The following is a 21,146-nucleotide window of genomic DNA, read 5'->3' on the forward strand; positions in this document are numbered from 1 at the left end:
GCCGTGGCGAGGAAACAAAATCATGGCGAGAAACGTGAAACAGGAAGTGTATCATAACTTCAGCACACATCAACCGATCTTGATGAAACTTCAGCAGTGTGTTCGCTGTAAGAGGACGATCACATGGATGTGACTATTGTGAGTCAAAGTTATAGCGCCACCAACTGGCAGCAGGAAGTGTGTCACTTTCAAAATGCTTTGATATCACCCTTTTATTTTTACCCGATTTGCTTCAAACTTCATATGTATAATGTAAACATACGGCAGATGTAGACCTGTGAATGGATTCTTGATATCTTTGAAACTGTTGCCGTGGCGACGCATCAAACTTTACCCTTCTTTTAGGATGCTTTTAGGATGCTTTTGAGACCCTTAGCATGCTTCAAAATGCATGAAACTCGACAGACACATCACATTTATTAGCCAGTAGACATGTGCAAAGTTTCAGAAACGGGCGTGGTGAGGGCTCAGTAGCGCCACCTTTTGACAAAAGTGGGGTTGTTAGTTTTAACTAGAGTTACAAAAATTGGTATGTATATTGTACTCCTCGAGCCGGACAACTTTCTAATTTACACTTATTAGCTAGGACCCACAGAAACTCAGATATTTTTGTTTGAATATGGTCACTCTGAGCCTACATGTCTCTGTGTCTTTGGCTGTCTTTGGCTGTCTGTGTGTGTGTGTGTGCCTGTGTGTGTGTGTGTGCAGGGGGAGGGGGCTTAACCATTTCACTGCTGTGTGTATGACCTGCATAAAGAAAATACATTTCTCAAGCCTGGTATTTTTTAAATAAGTTTTTATTTTTGTTTTTTATAAGTAAAGACATATAACTAGTTTAATTGTAGTGCATTGACAATAGTTTTATATAATTAGTTTATTAATCAGATTAACTTGGTCAATAAACTTGGTCTGAAAATTTGGTCCATAAATCAAACACACTTGCATGTAATAATATGAAACTTGGTACACATATAGATCTCATCGTTTCATATATAGCCTACTTCACACTCTTACTTTTTACCCCAGCCCAACAGGAAGACGGCTATTTAGGGTTGTGTTTAAAACACATGCAATGGAATTTAAAGTATTGCTCCTAGAGCACTGAACCAAATTCGACAAAACTCGATCAGCGTGAAGTCAAGACATTAAGGATGAAAAGTGCCAAGGGATTTTTTATATCTCGAACGGTTTGTCCGTGGCGAGGAAACGAAATTATGGCGAGAAACATGAAACAGGATGTGTGTTATAACTTCAGCATACATTAACTGATCTTGATGAAACTTCAGCAGTGTTTTCGCTGTAAGAGACCGATCACATGGACGTGACTATTGTGAGTCAAAATTATAGCGCCACCAACTGGCAGCAGGAAGTGTGTCACTTTCAAAATGCTTTGAAACCACTCTCTTATTTTTAACCGATTTGCTTCAAACTTCATCTGTATAATGTAAATACACGGCAGATGTAGACCTGTGAATGAATTTTTGATATCTTTGATACTGTTGCCGTGGCAACGAATCAAACTTTAACATTCTTTTTTGATGCTTTTGGGACTCTTAGCATGCTTGAAATTGCTTGAAACTCAACAGATACATCACATTTATTAGCCAATAGACATGTGCAACTATGGGAAAAGATTAAAGTAATGTCAAAAAAGTAAACACTAAAAGCCTCATATCTTCTAAAAATGTAATTATACATCATTTGTTTCTAAATTAAATTATACAAATATTATAACTTCCCCAATTTTTCCTTTTTTTCATTTAAGAATTATGTTTACGTTCAAAAACAGCCAGAATTGTTGTAAAATTCATACAAAAATAATAATCTGAGTCATACGTAGTGCTATACTGCCCTCTTGTGTTCAATATCAGGTAGGCCTATTGTGTATATTCCCACCGGTTAATCAACGTGTGACTCCGCTGGGACTTGGGAGCTTTTAAATCGCTTACTTAAAACCGAAAGTCGAAATACGGATGTCCGCACAAGACATTAATGGTGTGGAGTAGAGCGAGCATTTTAAATAAATTCCTATTAAGTAGGATTGAACTAAACAGAAAGAATGTTCACTCTGTTCTGCTGGTTCCTCGCTGGTGGATCATATGATTACTTTGTCATAATCTATGACAAAAATGCTATTATAAACCATATTAATAATAGATAATACACATTGCTCTTATTTTTGAAAAATACATTCATGAAAAACAAGATAACAAAAATCATAAAAAAATATGGCCATGGCTGCTATAAATGTTTGAAATGCATAGGACAGATGTTTAATGACGCAGCAACATATAATTGAAAGGCAATTAATAATCTGTCATTACGTCACTGCATTATGATATTACGGCTCCAATACGGTGCAGCACAAAGCACTTATGTGCATCCCGAGCGGAGAATGATGTGCTTGAAGCCACATGAAGTTACAGCGCATTGAGTCCGTATTGAAAAGTTCAAAGCACAAAGGAAATACATATTATTGAAACAGTGTATTATACATTATCTATCTATGCAATAGTTTATTGAGCCTTTTCTTTTAAAGGTTTAAATTTCAGTTACTGTGTGCGTGAAGAACAATTATAGTGCTCTGACTCTAGTTTTGTGATCTAACCGACAGCGTCCGACACCCGGTAGAAAGTAACACGATTAAGTTACAGCAATAAAGTCCAGCAAGAAAAAGTTTCTTCATTCGAAAATATAGACCTTTAGACCTTTATCTTAAAGATCCAGTATAATAGGATTAACATTCAATCATCTTGAAGATCGTTTCATCATTGAATGTAACCGAACGTGACGTGCTGTTTGAATGCTGAATGGAGAATGACTGACAGGCGCAGAGAGGGAAAAGTTTGTGTTCTTGAATTTAATGACTTAAATATTAATTTCTATATCACATAATAGCTTCAGAACACTAATAATACAGTATACAAAAACTTTATGGTACTTTAGAAAGTTTTTGTGCCTTTGTGCCTAACATAGAATAGTATATGCACAATATAGAATTTGAATCAGCCTCGTCAAAGATGGCAGTGTCAGAGCCGATACCGATCCTGAGTATCTAATCGGCGCACTTCTTTTCAACAGTCAAATTGAAATTGAAATTGCTTGAAACTCAACAGATACATCACATTTATTAGCCAGTAGACATGTGCAAAGTTTCAGAAACGGGCATGGTGCAAGGACTAAATAGCGCCACCTTTTGACAAAAGTGGGGTTGTTAGTTTTATCTACAGTTACAAAAATCGGTATATACATTGTACTCCTCAAGCCGGACAACTTTCTAATACATAGTCATTAGCTCGGACCAAGAGGAAGTCAGATATTTTGGTTTGAATATGGTGAGCCTCTCTCTGAGCCTACGTCCCTGTATGGCAAGCCCTTTTAACATTTAAAAGCTAAGTTTGCCTGTCCGGAATTAACATTGTAGATATCAACAACGTCTTTCTGTCTATTCGTAATTACATTTTGGATAGTTTGTATTATCATTTAAGACATCTGTAACATAATTGTGACTAGTCGAAATGACAGAGTATGGCAAGCCGTTTTAACATTTAATCATAAAAGGGCCAAAGCCTTCGGCACCGCTACCCGGGTGCCTTTAGGTAACTAAAGGAACCAGGGTTGCGGTGCCACCGGCTTGGGCCCGCCATCGCTGCTCGCAGCTATATTTTAGTCTTGTTTTTATAAGTGAAAATATATAAATTGTATTATTAATTAGTGCACATATATATGTTTCTTGTATCAAAAGATGACTAGTGTATCTCAAGTAGTTTGTGAGTTATTAAGGAAAATGTAAAATATGTTACAATTGCCCCCGGTCTCCCATAGAGACGATTGCTGTATGACATCACAGTACTGATTCGAAAGCATACAGTATGATCTTGAAGCAGCACTCTACAGAGTACAGACGATTGGTGTATGACATCACAGTACTGATTTGAAAGCATACAGTATGATCTTGAAGCAGCACTGTACAGAGTACAGACGATTGGTGTATGACATCACAGTACTGATTTGAAAGCATACAGTATGATCTTGTAGCAGCACTGTACAGAGTACAGACGATTGATGACATCACAGTACTGATTTGAAAGCATACAGTATGATCTTGTAGCAGCACTGTACAGAGTACAGACGATTGATGTATGACATCACAGTACTGATTCGAAAGCATATATGATCTTAAAGCAGCCGAACAACCAATAAAAGTAATTGGATCAAACAAAAAAAAAATTACGTATTCATAACTTTTCAACGTTTACTTAACATATATAGTCTGTGTAACACAAAAATATAAGTTACTAGGTGCACTTAAATGTATGCATAAATAAAATAAAAAATAAAAAACATAAAGCATGTCAACTACTACAATAATTGCATCAAAATTAAGTAAATCGAGCATATCATTTTGTAGATTTAAAATCTTCGTTTCCCCTTGTTATTTAATTTAATGAAAAGACACCAGTCATTCTGCCAATATACACTCACCGGCCACTTTATTAGGTACCCCATGCTAGTAACGGGTTGGACCCCCTTTTGCCTTCAGAACTGCCTCAATTCTTCGTGGCATAGATTCAACAAGGTGCTGGAAGCATTCCTCAGGGAGTTTGGTCCATATTGACATGATGGCATCACACAGTTGCCGCAGATTTGTCGGCTGCACATCCATGATGCGAATCTCCCGTTCCACCACATCCCAAAGATGCTCTATTGGATTGAGATCTGGTGACTGTGGAGGCCATTTGAGTACAGCGAACTCATTGTCATGTTCAAGAAACCAGTCTGAGATGATTCCAGCTTTATGACATGGCGCATTATCCTGCTGAAAGTAGCCATCAGAAGTTGGGTACATTGTGGTCATAAAGGGATGGACATGGTCAGCAACAATACTCAGGTAGGCTGTGGCGTTGCAACGATGCTCAATTGGTACCAAGGGGCCCAAAGAGTGCCAAGAAAATATTCCCCACACCATGACACCACCACCACCAGCCTGAACCGTTGATACAAGGCAGGATGGATCCATGCTTTCATGTTGTAGACGCCAAATTCTGACCCTACCATCCGAATGTCGCAGCAGAAATCGAGACTCATCAGACCAGGCAACGTTTTTCCAATCTTCTATTGTCCAATTTCGATGAGCTTGTGCAAATTGTAGCCTCAGTTTCCTGTTCTTAGCTGAAAGGAGTGGCACCCGGTGTGGTCTTCTGCTGCTGTAGCCCATCTGCCTCAAAGTTCGACGTACTGTGCGTTCAGAGATGCTCTTCTGCCCACCTTGGTTGTAACGGGTGGTTATTTGAGTCACTGTTGCCCTTCTATCAGCTCGAACCAGTCTGGCCATTCTCCTCTGACCTCTGGCATCAACAAGGCATTTCCGCCCACAGAACTGCCGCTCACTGGATGTTTTTTCTTTTTCGGACCATTCTCTGTAAACCCTAGAGATGGTTGTGCGTGAAAATCCCAGTAGATTAGCAGTTTCTGAAATACTCAGACCAGACCTTCTGGCACCAACAATCATGCCACGTTCAAAGTCACTCAAATCACCTTTCTTCCCCATACTGATGCTCGGTTTGAACTGCAGGAGATTGTCTTGACCATGTCTACATGCCTAAATGCACTGAGTTGCCGCCATGTGATAGGCTGCTTAGAAATTAAGTGTTAACGAGCAGTTGGACAGGTGTACCTAATAAAGTGGCCGGTGAGTGTATGTTATTTATTTTACCAATTTATATAAGACATAAGGGAGAGAGAGTGGACCAGCAAAGATCGTCCTTGTTTTAAGTAACTATATGAGTCACGTGATATAGGCTATGCAATTTCCCGTGATGCCTATCCAGACAAAAAATTTATGAAACACATGTGAAGACGTTGAGAAGAGGTAAGCTTATTTTTTGTACTTAGGCCTACACTACACATGATCATTTATTGCATTTTTGGTCAAGAAATTTACTTTTAACTGATTTTCAGAATTGCTACAAATTTTGCATCAACAATTAGAAACGTTACACTGTAAAAATGAATATGACTTATCTAATCAATACAATTGTGGCAACAGATTACAAACAATATTATTATTTAAATTCAACAAATTAGAATTGAGTAATAATTAATCAAATTATTTAAAATGAGTAAAGTTTACACCAAAAAACTAAACTAAAATATCAGAATAACAGACAGACGTCAAAGATTAATTAAGAACTCTTTATTTTAAATTGGCAACATTGAAGACACCTGATGTGAACAAGCAGAATCACTGAAGGAGAAAACCGGCATTTTAAAACAAACACACGATCACCACAATGCTGACTTAAATGTACTTTTTTTTTTGGTACGTTTTACTCACACTGAAAAAATAATAATATGCTTTATCTAATCAATAAAATTGTGGCAACATATTACAAGCAATATTATTAATTAAATTATACAAATTAGAACTAATTAGAATGTTAATTTGATTAACTATTACTCAATTGTAATTTGTTCAATATTACTTGTAATCTGTTGGCACAATTTTATTGATTAGATAAGGCTTATTCATTTTTACAGTGCATGTTAAGGAATTAATTTGATTAATTTTTACTCAATTCTTTTGTTAAATTGAATTAATAATATTGCTTGTAATCTGTTGCAGCAATTTTTTTTATTAGATAAAGCGCATTAATTTTTACAGTGTACTTATGAATGCAAACATTTGTTGAATGAAATAAGTGTTTTGCACGCGAGTATATATTGTGTGTTTTTTTTCAAAATATATGACCATGATGTTGGCTCGTATGCATTAATGGTGTGTTCACACCGAACGCGAATTTAATTGCGATAGCAGATTACATTCATAGTCAATGCAAAGAACGAGTCACCCATCATTTGCGCCGGGCGTCGCGAATTGGGTGACTCATTTGCCGCGAACGTCTTTCTCAGTAGAAAATTTTGAACTAGAGCAGGCTGCGGAAAATTCAAGCGTCTAACTACACGCGACGTGTTTGACGCGTTCGGTGTGACCAATTCGGACTGCGCTCTCTCCCCCACGGATAGATTATAGGCCTACTTTATTAGCGAGTTGTTTTTGGATAAAACAAATGTATTTTGCATATTTACAAATTCCCATGTTCTCTATCTCTAATGTCTATACATGGATCGCGGGAAAGGGGGCCTTGGGCGCGGGTTAGCCTACTTTTGGTAACGTTAACATACAAATATTAAATTCGAAAACACATTGCCTACAGCTCCGTGTGCACGATTTATCAGTAAATAATGGCAATCTTGATTCTAGCACAATATTATTCCTAAATGACAGCGACAATTCAGTAAATTAAACCTTCAAAATTATTATCAAAATAAGTAAATACCCTTTAAACAAAAGTTCCCTTTCGTAGTCACTTCGAGTTACGTCAGAAGTGACGGAGATTGGGGGTTTCGCATAGAAAGCCAATCCTCTTCGAGTATTTAAACACGAGCCAATGGCATGCAATGCCTTGGGGCTGCGGAAATTTGCATAGCGTACTCCGCCCTACTCAGTGAGTATAAAAGGAGGAAGTGAACGCAACCGCAGTATGTTTTCGCTTCGGAGCCAAGAGAACCTCTTCACTCCTGAAAGCACTGTTCAAGACTCTTCGAGACGAGCGTCCTCTTCAGTGTTGGTGTGACGGCGGTACCCAGCGAGATTCTGCATCGCCTGCGATCTGAGCAGTGGTCTGCCAGACTTTGCGCTTCTCCCTGGTCGCTTCAGCGCTGAAAGAGTGAATTTCCTCCTCTCATTGAAAGAGCTGCACGCGCACGTCTTTTTAAAGACGGTTCGCCCGTGCTCTTCTGGGTGTGATTGATTTCTGTCGTCATCTGATGGTCACGATCGCTGCTTTGTATGCCTGGGCATTTCAGCATGCAGCAGCAGCGTTCGTGGATGACTCATTTTCCTTCTGTGGGAACATGACCATCTCTACACTGAGGTCGAGACTCAATGATCTCACTTGAGTGAGAGTCCCGGTCCCCCCCGCTCGATCGGTTTCCTCCATAGGGGGCCCGTCGACCCGGGGACCTGGTGATTTTACGGTGATGGTGTGGGATAAAGCCCCGACGATTCCTCGGGCCACACCTCCCGCCTCAGTGCGAGAGCCAGCGAGCGTTAGTTCGATTCAGTCGGTTGCTTCTTCGGTGGCACCGGCTGCTTCGGGCAGCGCTCCAGATGATGATGCGATGTCGATCACAGCATCACTAGGCGGGCTTGACTCCTCGGGAAGTGAGGATGCGGCCGCGTTGCCTCCCTCGGGAGCGTCAGCGCCGCCGTGTCTGATCCCGCGATGATGGCCGTGCTATCTCGGGCGTCCGTGAGCATCGGGTGGGGGTGGAACTCCGCCCCATCCCGATCTCTCGCGGCTGAATAATTGGTTTTTGGGTAACGCTGCCGCCATACGGCCACGGCCAACCCCAATTTCCTTTTTTCCCCGAGTTGCATGCGGAACTGACACGCACTAAAAAAAAAAAATAAATAAATAAATAAATAAAAATAAAAAAGCGTGCTTAGTTCCCCGCCCTTCCTCCCCTCGGCGATGCGGCTGTCTGTGGGTACGCTGGGGCTCCCCCGGTCAACCGGCGGTTGCTCTCAGATGCCCCTCCAAAGCCTATGGGTTCTCGTCGTCTATGGCGGCGCGATTCTGTAGAGCGGCGGGACAGGCAGCCTCCGCCCTGCATATGATGAGCACCTACAAAGCTAGCTGCTCAGGAATGTGCACGAGGAGGTGACAGACCAAGCGAGCTGCGAGCCTGTCGCCTACCTTGTCCTTAAACGGGTCACGGAGGCGGTCGCTCGCTCCCTTGGTCAGGTGATGCCCACCGCTGTGGTCCAGGAGCATCATAATGTTCGGCGGTGCGGTCCAGGACTTTGCCCAGCACTTCTCGACCGCCTAGGAGCAGACGAAGGCGGTTTCTCTGCCCCGACGGCCAGCTGCTGCCTCCAACCAGCCGTCGGCTCGGACGCCTCCGCCAGCTCGCCGCCGAGGACGCCCCCCTGCGGCTCCCTTCCCTCCCACGCGGCCCCAGCAGCAGCCTTCAGCCGGTTCGCGTCGCGGAGGAGGCCACAGGTAAGCGTCCCAAGAAAAGAGCCCCCCCTCAGGCCGCGTGCCCCGCTAGATGCCAGGCGAAGCGATGTTCCTGAGGCGGGCCGCTCAGTGATAGTGTCATGGTTTTTCTCAGGAGGCGGTGGCAGGGCCCCTCCTTCCCCGGTGGAGGGCCGGTGGAGAATCTTTTGTTCTAGCTAGCTCCCTGAGCTGGTTGAGGAAAAGCTGACACTGTCATTGAGCACACAGACTGGAATGAGCGCGCACAACGTCCAGTGCGTCGCCCCGTTCATTCCTCTCTGTCTCGGAGGGCGCGGAAGGGTGCGTGTGTCGTCCCCGGGCTACGCCAATCCCTTCCCCCTCTGTCGCCAGACCCCCGGCAGAACAGACCCCCGTGGAACGCTCTGCCTTCCCTGGTCTCTTCTGTCGGGGAGCGGGTTTCGACGGTGCATCCGGACGGGGTAACTCCTGCACACATGCCGGTCGACCCGCCTCGCTGCCCCTCCGGGGGGACGTCTGTGGTTCGCATGACCCCGTTGGCTCACTTCCTGGAAGCCTGGCTAGCGCTTCCCGGGGTTCCCGCTGGGTCATCAGAACGATCGGATTCGGCTACGCGATTCAGTTCGCACGGTCTCTTCCCCGCTTCAGGGGAGTTCGCTCCACGATGGTTGGTGGCAATGCCCCAGTCTTGAGAGCGGAGATTGCGACCCTGCTGGCGAAGGGTGCAATCGAGACGGTCCCTCCAGCCGAGGTGAGGTCCGGGCTTTACAGCCCCTACTTCATTGTCCCCAAGAAAGACCGGTGGGTTACGACCGATCCTGGACCTGCGCATTTTGAACCGTTCTCTCCATCGACTACCGTTCAAAATGCTCACGGCCAAACGCATTTTCGAATGTGTTCGGTATCAGGATTGGTTTGCAGCGATCGACCTGAAGGACGCGTACTTCCATGTCTCCATTCTCCCTCGACTCAGACCGTTTCTTCGGTTTGCCTTCGAGGGCCAGGCATACCAGTACGCCGTTCTCCCATTCGGGTTAGCTCTGTCCCCTCGCGTCTTCACGAAGATCGTCGAGGCAGCCCTTGTTCCCCTTCGCGAACACGGGGTTCGCATCCTGAACTATCTCGACGACTGGCTGTTACTAGCACACTCTCGAGCTCAGGTTTGCGAACACAGAGACCTGGTGCTACGGCACCTAGCCCGTCTGGGCCTTCGGGTCAACCGGGAAAAGAGCAAACTTTGCCCCGTGCAGAGGATCTCTTTTCTCGGCATGGAGATAGACTCGGTCGCCATGTCCGCGCAGCTCACGAACGAGCGCGCGCACTCACTGCTGGCTTGTCTTCGACAGTTCGAGGGCAAGAGTGCGGTTCCACTGAAGCTATTTCAGAGGCTCCTGGGGCATATGGCATCCGCGGCCGCGGCAACGCCGCTCGGTTGCTTCATATGAGACCGCTTCAGCTGTGGCTTCGCGATCGAGTCCCGAGGTGGGCATGGCATCGCGGCTCGCTCCGAGTTCCAGTGACTCCGACGTGCCACCGATCCTTCTTCCCGTGGTCGAACCTCAGCTTTTTACGGACAGGGTCCCTATTCAGCGAGTTTCCAGGCATCTCGTTGTCTCCACGGATGCGTCTACCACGGGTTGGGGTGCCATGTGCAATGGGCATGCAGCCGCCGGTTCCTGGACAGGAGCCCAGCGCCTCATGCACATCAATTGCCTCGAGCTGTTGGCAGTACGGCTCGCCCGGCACCGCTTCCGAGCGTGCTCTAGGGCCAGCATGTGCTTGTCCGCTCAGACAACACTACGGCAGTAGCGTACATCAACCACCAGGGGGGGTCTACGCTCGCGCCGGTTGTCGCAGCTCGCCCGCCACCTCTTGATATGGAGTCAGAAGCACCTGAGGTCCCTTCGTGCAGTTACATTCCTGGAGACCGGAACCGGGCAGCCGACGAGCTGTCCCGGGCCCGTCTCATCTCCGGCGAATGGCGACTCCATCCCCAGTCGGTCCAGCTGATTGGGACCAGTTCGGGGAGGCACAGTTAGACCTGTTCGCCTCTCGGGACTCGTCCCACTGCGCCCAGTTTATTCTCTGACCCGCGGCTCTCTCGGCTCGGATGCGCTGGCGCACAGCTGGCCACGGGGCCCACGCAAGTGTGCGTTCCCCCAGTGAGCCTCCTTGCACGGGTGTTGTGCAAGATCAAGGAGGACGAGGAGCAGGTCTTGCTCACTGCATGAAAAGTGGGGTTTTCGTCCCCGTAAACTGCCGGAAATCTCCCTAATTTTCGGCAGTTAACGACAATTTACAGACTGTGAACGTCGCGTTCGTCTGTGCCACATATTGACGGAAACGAACCATGACGTATGCATGGAGCGCTCGCGGAGGTGTGAATGGCCCTAATTAGCATATGAATAGCAGCACTGCGCGCGCCTTGCCAGAGAATGGCTTGAATTTCCTCACTCAGTATTGGTTGAAATTCACTACATTTAAACAAGAAAATCACTCGTGATTGGTTGGCAGATCTGTTACTATTGGTCAGCCGACATAAAATTATAATAATAATATATATATATATATATTCATATGATATGCTATTATGTTGTTTATTCATGTCATTGTTATCCTATGGACTAAATTATTATTACCATCAAGGACATGAATTTATTGAGGAAAGGAACATTTGCCACATACTGTTTATTCAAAGAAATAGCTTTATTAGAACAAACACACAACTATGTACAAAGCATAGGAGAACATCTTCAAAGCACAGAAAACATGTCCTCCACCCTTTGGAAACATGGGACAACATACATACAGCACTACAGTTATACAAATAAATCAATAATATATTGCATCTTTATTCAAAAATAAATTGCCCTGAATGGCATCAGAATTGGGCACCAGATATATCAAACTCAGAAGGCAGAATTATGAACGAATAATAAGGATGTAATTTAAAGGGATTGTTCACTTTGAAATTAATTTTTGATATGTTTTAGCTTACCTCAAGGGCATCCAAGATGCAGGGGTCTTTGTTTCCACAGTATTTTCAATTTTGATATTTTTAGGTCAAACCGTTGTTGTCTGTTAGTCATATAATGCAGGTCTATGGTCACCACCTCAAAGAGCATGCACAAAGAAGACCAAATTAAACATGATTTAATGACTCATAAATTAAGTACACATTGATGGACTAAGACACGAAATGAGCGTTTTGTGAGAGAAAACAAACAGTATTTATATTGTTATTGTATAAATGTGTATATATATATACATATTTAGATATACACAAAAATGCAATATATCTTAATATGTTTAGATCTTCACAGTAAAACTTCTGAAATCTGTGTAAACAATGAGTGACGTACCAGTGCAAGATCGCTTCTGGCACTTTCCGCCGCATGCGCAGATCATATATATATATATATATATATACACACAAAAACACACACACTGTTCATTTTCTCACACAAACCGCTCATCTCGTATCTTAAGCCATCAACGTGTACTTACAGTTATGATTCATTAAATCATGTTTAATTTGTACTTCTCTGTGCATGCTCTTTTAAGAGATCCCCATAGACTTCCATTATATGACTGATGCCCTTGATGTAAGCCAAAACATTTCAAAAAAATTATTTCAAGTAAACTATCCCTTTAAAACTCTTAATTCAAGTCCTGTAGGCTTGGCTCATCAGGGCGAAGTGAATCCAAGTCTTTGCGACGCGTGCTTGAGGTTCACCTTGATGTACATACACCTCAGTGGCTGTGGAACCGAATTTCATGACCCCTTCTGCAAAGTTGAAAAAGACAATGATTTAGATGTATGCAAAGGCAATCTGCCCCAAGTCCCCACATTTGTAAGCAAAAATATATGTTTCTTCTGCATCCACTACCTGGTTTCCTTCAGGCGATGGCGGATGTCGACCAGTAGTTTCAGGACCTTTTTCTGGAACACTGAAGTAAACAAACACATTTGGTGATGTTTACAATACTCTAATTAGAATAACAAAGTTTGATAGCTCACAAGGGAGAAGGTGTCTATTAAAAGTGTCTTCTCCACTGCCAATAGATCAATACTTACCACCAGGTTTCAGTCACTGCATCTCCCAGTCTCAGTCACTGCATCTATAACACAAAAAAATGTGTTATAAAGTTATTATCAAATGATGAAACTGAACAGATTTATACGATATTTAATAACTTGGTCAAACATTTATAACATGCCATGTTCCAGTTCTCTTTGGCGTTTTCACCACTGTCTCACGCTCAAAGTCATCTATAAACACAAACGTTAATACAAATTAGTTTAGTTTTACTTTTTATTTGACTGGGGCCTGTTCAAAAGAAAAGAAGATGAGATCACAACACGTAACGTTACCTTGTTTAGGTGTTTTTTCTCCTATCAGCGACGGACACCTCACTCCTTACAGCCCCTGAGAGACAAAACAAATCACAAACACCTGAAGATTTCACTCCATCACACAAAGTAATGCAATTTTACAAACAAGGATAGCCTACACTAGAGCATACAAGCACATTACGCGCTTTATGTTTTATGACCCTGGCACTTATTATTTTTTCATAATTTCTGACGATATTCACAGTAAACGCATTCCCAGCAAACAAGCTTCTTTGGGGCCCGAATGGGGCCCTTGCGGGCAGCCCACTGTGGGCCCAGATACCGGCGTGAAATGCGGGGCACGTGTGGGCCCCACACTTCGGGACCCAGGTGGGGCCCCAGTGGGACAGCCCACAAGTGTGGGCTGACTGTGGGCAGGCCCACAGTAAGTAGAGTGGACCCCATTGGGGCCAGTTGTGGGCCCACGGTAAACCCTTATAGGGGCCGATGTGGGGCCATTGCGGGCAGCCCACTGTGGGCCCAGATACCGGCGTGAAATGCGGGGCACGTGTGGGCCCCACACTTCAGGACCCAGGTGGGGCCCCAGTGGGACAGCCCACAAGTGTGGGCTGACTGTGGGCAGGCCCACAGTAAGTAGAGTGGACCCCATTGGGGCCAGTTGTGGGCCCACGACAAACCCTTATAGGGGCCCATGTGGGGGCCATTGTGGGCAGCCCACTGTGGGCCCAGATACCGGCGTGAAATGCGGGGCACGTGTGGGCCCCACACTTCGGGACCCAGGTGGGGCCCCAGTGGGACAGCCCAAAAGTGTGGGCTGACTATGGGCAGGCCCACGGTAAGTAGAGTGGGCCCCCATTGGGGCCAGTTGTGGGCCCACAGTGGGCTGCCTGCAATGGCCCCAAATGGGCCCCTATAAGGGTTTGCTGTGGGCCCACAACTGGCTCCAATCGGGGCCCACTCTACTTACCGTGGGCCAGCCCAAAGTGTGGGCTGACTTTGGGCTGGCCCACACAAATTATAGCAGGCTGGATGTGGGCACACTGTGGGTGCAGTTGCAAAGTTTCAGCACACAGAGTAGGTACACCCATATTACTATATGCAGTACAATTGCACTTGTTAGCAGCAATAAATCGAGGGTCATGTTTTTTTCCCCAAATAATTTATTTATATTTAATAATAATTATAATTAATGATAATACAGTTTTAAACGGCAATAACCACAGAAAACAGGGGATTGAAAATTAAAAATCAATCCCCTCAGGGGAAACAGTAGGTATTTCTGCAGTTCTGGCCCTTCCTTGCCGTCCCCATCTCTGTCCCAGGGATTACGGAGCCATGTCTTCATAGAGGCTTCCACATCACATGCAGTGGCTTGACTGCTTTTTGTCACAGCATCTAAGTGAGAAAGGATCAATTGAAATACAAATGTTAAAAACAAAATAAGGGTTGTACTGTTGAGCCATTTCAACCTAAGAAAGTTTTCAACCTGCACTTTGAATGAGGAAACGTCTTCTGATTGTTCCAGGTGCTATTTATAAATGCTTAACTAAGAGAATGACTGAATAGGTCAATGAGAGAGCTGCGGTTTATAATAACATTTAGTTGTAAGTCATTTTGGTTGGTTAATGATGAACTAAGCTTTTACAAAACATTCATAAATGATTAGCAATTGATATACTAACATTTTATGTATGTTTTGTTAATTCTGTTACAAGTCATTTACAAGTGATTAGTAAATGATTAACTTATTTTTTATGAAACATGATTATGCATTTCATAAATGTTTAAGTGATGTTAATTATTGTATGTTTTGTAGATTCAGTTATAAATAATTTACAATTGTTTAGTTAATGATTAACTAATCATTTAGAAAACATTAACATGCATTTAATAAATGTTCAATAAAGGTTTTTATTTTCTCCCTACTTATTAAAATTTAAATTTAAAATTACAAACAACCACCAGCCTGAAAAACATGTTGTATGAAGACTGTTTAAAATACCCCTCCTAATCCTCACAGAATTTGCAAGACAGAACTGATAACACCTGGGCTTATCGATACTGCGGTCTTCCTTAAAAAAAGCTTGTAATTATTTTTTTTTGTACTCGTAATGATTTGTCATTACAAGTGCACAGCTATGTGAGTGGTGTTATTAAGAGTGACCACGGTTAATAGATATGAAAGATATTAATAAAAATGATGTTAATTCAGCCAGCGCACATACCTCTATTTGCTTCCTGTTTTCGGGCGAAGCCCACAGTAGTCGATTGTCGAGTTCACGCGCGCGATCATAAGTGAATATCATCTCAAACCTCTGTGTGTTCAACATCTGATTCGGATGAACTATCCATTTGAGCTGATATTCTCAGAACACCACACAGTGGTAGGTTTGAGACGATATAAATGAACTCACGTGTGAGATCGACAATCGACTACTGTGGGCATCGACAGAAAACAGGAAGCAAATAGAGGTATGTGCGCTGGCTGAATTAACATCATTTTTATTAATATCTTTCATATCTACTGCAGTCAGATTGACCGTGGTCACTCTTAATAACACCACTCACATGGCTGTACACTCGTAATGATAAATCAAGGATGTTAAGAGGCTAAAAGCAGGTTTAGACCATGCCCCATTGAAGTCAGCAGGGTGCAAATTTTAAAAAGATGATAACACAGTGTAGGCAACACCAATTTTTGTCTGTACTGACAGCACTCCAAATGTACAAAAAAAATAGCTCAATGTTAAAATTGACCGGAGTTTTCCTTTAATTTGGCCCCAGGGCCCGTTTAATGTTTAATACCGGGTTTTGGTTACTATACCAACGTATGGGTGAGTTCTTATGGATGAAGGCCTGTTGTGTTCGGTCTCTTGGTTTGTGGTAGTGGCAGCTATTGTGAAACTCACCTTTGTCATGTACTGGGTGTGGATGGCATCAAGATCTGGTCCTGAAGAATCACAGGGTCAAATGATATCTCATCTGGTAACAAGAGCATAGTAACTTTAGAAACTCTAATGATATCTTTACCCCCTGATATTGCATTGTGGATTTAAATTCAAACATTTAAAGGCTAAGAATATGAGCCATGAGTAAACTGGCCAGATATCTGTGAAAAATAACTTGCGTGCCTAAAGTTGTCGACCCCCTGAATTCAGCATTAAAAAGTTAAAAGAACTTTAGTATTTATCATTAAAAAAAATTACATGAAAATAAATAAATACCTTAGCGCTGGACAGTATGGTGTCTCATTGGCCAACATAATTAAAAACACACCTAGAGAATATACCAATGACCATGATATCCATGTTATCATAATAGTTTAATTATTATAACTTATGACCATTATAACATTATATTATTTTGCCAGCTATTATTTAGCCTACAGGCTTCTCAAGGACAATATCACTGAAAAAAAACTGGGGTTAATGAGTGTGAGACTTAATTAAAAAGCATAAATCCTACAGACCCCAAACTTTTGAACAGTATGATTGAAGTTTTGCTTACTAGTCGAGTTCATAGCCGTGGAGGTTGTCTTGGGACAGGGCTGTAGCAGGACATCATGGTGATTTTCTAGACTAGAAAATAACATGCAATGTGTCACAGAGCCAACAATGTTACATAGGATTTGCAATAGAACAAAGGGTTTATTACAAGGAATCAAGCTAGAGATGCAATGCAGAAAAGAGAAAAAGAATATATAAAATCTTAACGTAATATATTGTGCAAGAAATGCATATGAAATTATTATCATGAAACAATAATTCCTCCTTTGTTGTGGAGGTTTTTTTCAGTCCCTTCTGAAATCACTTTTATTATCAATCTTTGTAAGTGACGTCACTGATCAACAGTACGTTACAGTGTGAATTCTTTCAGGCTAGCTAGCAATTAGCTAATTTCCAATAACCCATTGACAAATTACCAGCAAAACAAAAACTGTAATCAACACAAAGATGTGGTTAAAACCCCAAACTTATGTAAAACAAGAGCTAACGTTAACTTAACTTAACGTTTAACGTTACATATTCTGAAAACAGTTGAGATGCTAACGGACTTTTTCGAAGACTCAAAACCTTTTCTACAAAGTAAATATTCAACAGAAGCGTATCAATTATACGTAAGAAAGGTGTCAGGAACGTTTGTATGTATTATTTGTGTGATTTTGTTAACCAAACTTACCTGAAAGCAGTGGAAAAACAGGGAGACGCTATGTTTTGCTGTTTGTCAGTTATAGAGGTTTCCTCGTTTCCATGGTTTCCATCTGCTCGCGTGCGCTCCTGTCTTTGAATCGGACAACTTTGAATGCGACTCGCACGCGCACGCGCGTTGAAATCATATCAATTCAAAAGGCACGCAGCATTTAAACATCTAGAATTATAACATGTAACAATTTAAAATATCATTCATTTTATATCATGAATTTAAAAATCATTATGTAGTTCTATGACCAATGTAATATTATTTTTTTCATTAGAATATGAAAGCACTAAAATGCTTTATATAAATGAAAGTTGGTAATGAAATTACGTCCAGTGACGTCGCAGTTTCGTTTGTGTCTGATTGGGCTCAGTCGTTACATCAGTGATGTAGGCCCATTTATTAGTAGCAATAATATATGTTATATATCAATAGTATAAATAATATAATATTATGATAAATATCCATCACTGATGAATACCAAAACATATCTGTAAACCATTGTATTGTTTTTATTGTGACAAATAAGTTAATTTTATTTAATAAATATGGTAACACTTTCTGTGCAGTCCATACTTATAATGAATTATAGCACCATTTCTACTTATTTATGAGCAATATTACAATTCTATAAATATATTTATAAAGACTCATTAAGACCTACCGCATTACAATATATAGTTACATCTATATTTTTTTTATAATTCCTTATAAGTCAAAAATTTGTTTTTAAATGCACATGCTCATAATCCATTATATGCAGTTTTAGTTAATTATGGACTGACATTTCACAGGATCGTTAAATAGTTTGATTAAGCTTCTAATATTAAACCTTCTAATGTTAAAACATTTGACTGTTAAACAACTTAACTTTGCATGGGCTAACTGCCTGGGGCCCCATGTGGGTTTTTTGTGGGCAAACCCACAGTGGGTTGCCAACAGTAAACCCTCATGGGGGCCCCATAGTGAAAAACAGCTGTGGGCCCCGTATGGGCTAACCCACTGGGGGCCTGTGTGGGTTTTCTGTGGGCAAACCCACAGTGGGTTGCCCACAGTAAACCCTCATGGGGGCCCAAATGGGCAAATCTGCTATGGGCCCCGCATGGGCTAACCCACTGCGAGCCCGTGTGGGTTTTCTGTGGGCAAACCCACAGTGGGTTGCCCACAGTAAACCCTCATGGGGGCCCAAATGGGCAAATCTGCTATGGGCCCCGCATGGGCTAACCCACTGCGAGCCCGTGTGGGTTTTCTGTGGGCAAACCCACAGTGGGTTGCCCACAGTAAACCCTCATGGGGGCCCAAATGGGCAAAACTGCTATGGGCCCCGCATGGGCTAACCCACTGCGAGCCCGTGTGGGTTTTCTGTGGGCAAACCCACAGTGGGCTGCCCACAGTAAACCCTCATGGGGGCCCAAATGGGCAAATCTGCTATGGGCCCCGCATGGGCTAACCCACTGCGAGCCCGTGTGGGTTTTCTGTGGGCAAACCCACAGTGGGTTGCCCACAGTAAACCCTCATGGGGGCCCAAATGGGCAAATCTGCTATGGGCCCCGCATGGGCTAACCCACTGGGGGCCCTTGTGGGTTTTCTGTGGGCAAACCCACAGTGGGTTGCCCACAGTAAACCCTCATGGGGGCCCAAATGGGCAAAACTGCTATGGGCCCCACATGGGCTAACCCACTAGGGGCCCTTGAGGGGTTTCTGTGGGAAAGCCCACTGTGGGCTTGCCCTCAGCAAGCCCACATGGGGTCCCAAAGGGTTTGCCCTTGCCCACACTGTCCCACAGAAAACCCACACTTACCCACAGTGGGCCCGCACTGGCATGTTTGCTGGGTTGGGAAAAGCCAATTGAACACTCAGTACGAGTTAGTTTGATTACTAGCAAAGAATGGTAGCTAGCTTGCAGCCAGATAACAAAGTGCAACCTAACGTACAGTTTAGTTTCCCAAATTGTTCAAAATTGAAACGAAACTAAAAAAGAATTAAGAGCAGCAAGCTAGCACTGCTAACGCAAAACAAAAAACTGTTCCGTTAGGTTAACACCCTTGGACATTCGCGGCAGTAATCACAGCAGATTTGTGAAGTTTAAGACAATAACGCTAGACTACCAAACACTATAAGTACACATGGACATAGAATTCACTAAGTTGGACGAACTTACCTTCAATTTAGAGGAAAAGATGGGTTCACCAGCGATCATGACGGCGAAGCAGGCTGAATATCTGTGCCGTTATTTCTGCTTGAATAACACGCCACATGCCTGGCACGTTGCCTCAGCCAATCAGAGTGGCTGACGTTACAGGTTGGATTATGATGATATGCTGCCTCAGCCAATCAGAGTTACGTTCACTGGTTTTTGACTCAGGTTGAAAGGCTGTCGACTTTTCTGCTGCTGCTCATTTTAAATTAGGAATAAGGTGGATATACCCAAATAGGCTACCATGAAATGTAAAAATACATATATGCATAAATAAATAACTTTATTAGGCTACTTAAAATAAATAAACCAGTAAAAAATTGTGTAAAAAACAAAAACAAAAAAACATCTGTTTATAACTGTGAATTAACATCCAAAGATGTTATCATATATTTTGAAAACTACTTCTGTAAATGTTATGATGAATCTTGTAATTCTATTAGGAAAATTTCATATTCAAGAGTAAAATGAATAATTCTAAACCTTGTTTGAAGTTTTTTTTTTTTTTTTTTTTTTGGGTCTGATTTTCAGTTTTCAGTATATTGAGTCTCTCAAATGTATCGATAAAAATGTAGTGATACAATTGTATTTGCTAAAGAATATTGAAGCTAATTGAAAAGTGAATTTATGTGTATGCTATTTTCTTTCTTTAAATAGTACAAATTACTGGTTTCTAACTTTCTCTTAAATCATAATATTATACACAATAGAGATAGTCCCTTTCCTGTTTTTATTTCATTTGTTCAATTCTGTCCTATTTTTATTTGTTTCTTATTTATTGTGAAATTATTATTTGTTGATTGTTATCTTTTTGGATGTCATGTTGCAATGTTAAAAAACAAAAAAAAAAACAAAAAAAAAAACACGGTAATTAGGTTATACTGAGCCTGATCTATTTCTACCAGAGATTGTCTTAGAATGAAGTTCCTTTCAGAAAAATGTTACCTGGGGTGAAACTCCCCTACCCTTATTTGCATGTGTATAGCTCACAGCATTTTCATTTACATGTCAAAGCCTCCACTAGATTTAGGAGAAGGGGGGACAATGGGGGGACAACTGCCAAGCAAGGCCCACGTCAATTTCCGTCAATTCACGGCAGTTTTGAGTGTTACCTGTAAATTGCCGTGTGCAGTCGTAAACCTGAACTTCCACGACAATCTACAGAGCCGCTTACTGACGAAAATCCCACTTTTCATGCAGTGGCTGGTAGCCCCCTACTGGCCCACCAAGACGTGGTTCTCCGAACTCTTGCTCCTCGCGACAGCACCTCCTTGGCCTATTCCTCTGAGACCGGACCTACTCTCTCAGAGACGGGGCACTCTGTGGCACCCTCGTCCCGATCTTGGAGGCT

General features: G+C 42.6%; 2 long non-coding RNA genes across 3 annotated transcripts; both read right to left on the reverse strand.

Moving 5' to 3' along the window:
- Positions 1-11,729: 11,729 nt before the first annotated feature.
- On the reverse strand, positions 11,730-19,918 carry LOC120471984 (uncharacterized). The gene is made up of 6 exons (XR_016145973.1): positions 19,760-19,918; positions 13,420-13,474; positions 13,266-13,317; positions 13,123-13,166; positions 12,935-12,995; positions 11,730-12,831 (listed from the first exon to the last, which is right to left on the reverse strand). It is a non-coding gene; the product is annotated as an uncharacterized LOC120471984 (long non-coding RNA).
- LOC120468580 (uncharacterized) lies at positions 13,662-18,480 on the reverse strand. Of its 2 annotated transcripts, XR_005620255.2 has the most exons (4): positions 17,581-18,480; positions 16,909-16,979; positions 16,311-16,383; positions 13,662-14,796 (listed from the first exon to the last, which is right to left on the reverse strand). It is a non-coding gene; the product is annotated as an uncharacterized LOC120468580 (long non-coding RNA). The 2 variants fall into 2 exon arrangements; XR_016145974.1 differs by lacking the exon at positions 17,581-18,480 and having other exon boundaries at positions 16,909-17,572.
- Positions 19,919-21,146: the final 1,228 nt, after the last annotated feature.

This window comes from Pimephales promelas, chromosome 13 (genome assembly GCF_988280905.1).
Source record: "Pimephales promelas chromosome 13, fPimPro1.hap1.1, whole genome shotgun sequence".
In the NCBI taxonomy this organism is placed as follows: Eukaryota; Metazoa; Chordata; class Actinopteri; order Cypriniformes; family Leuciscidae; genus Pimephales; species Pimephales promelas.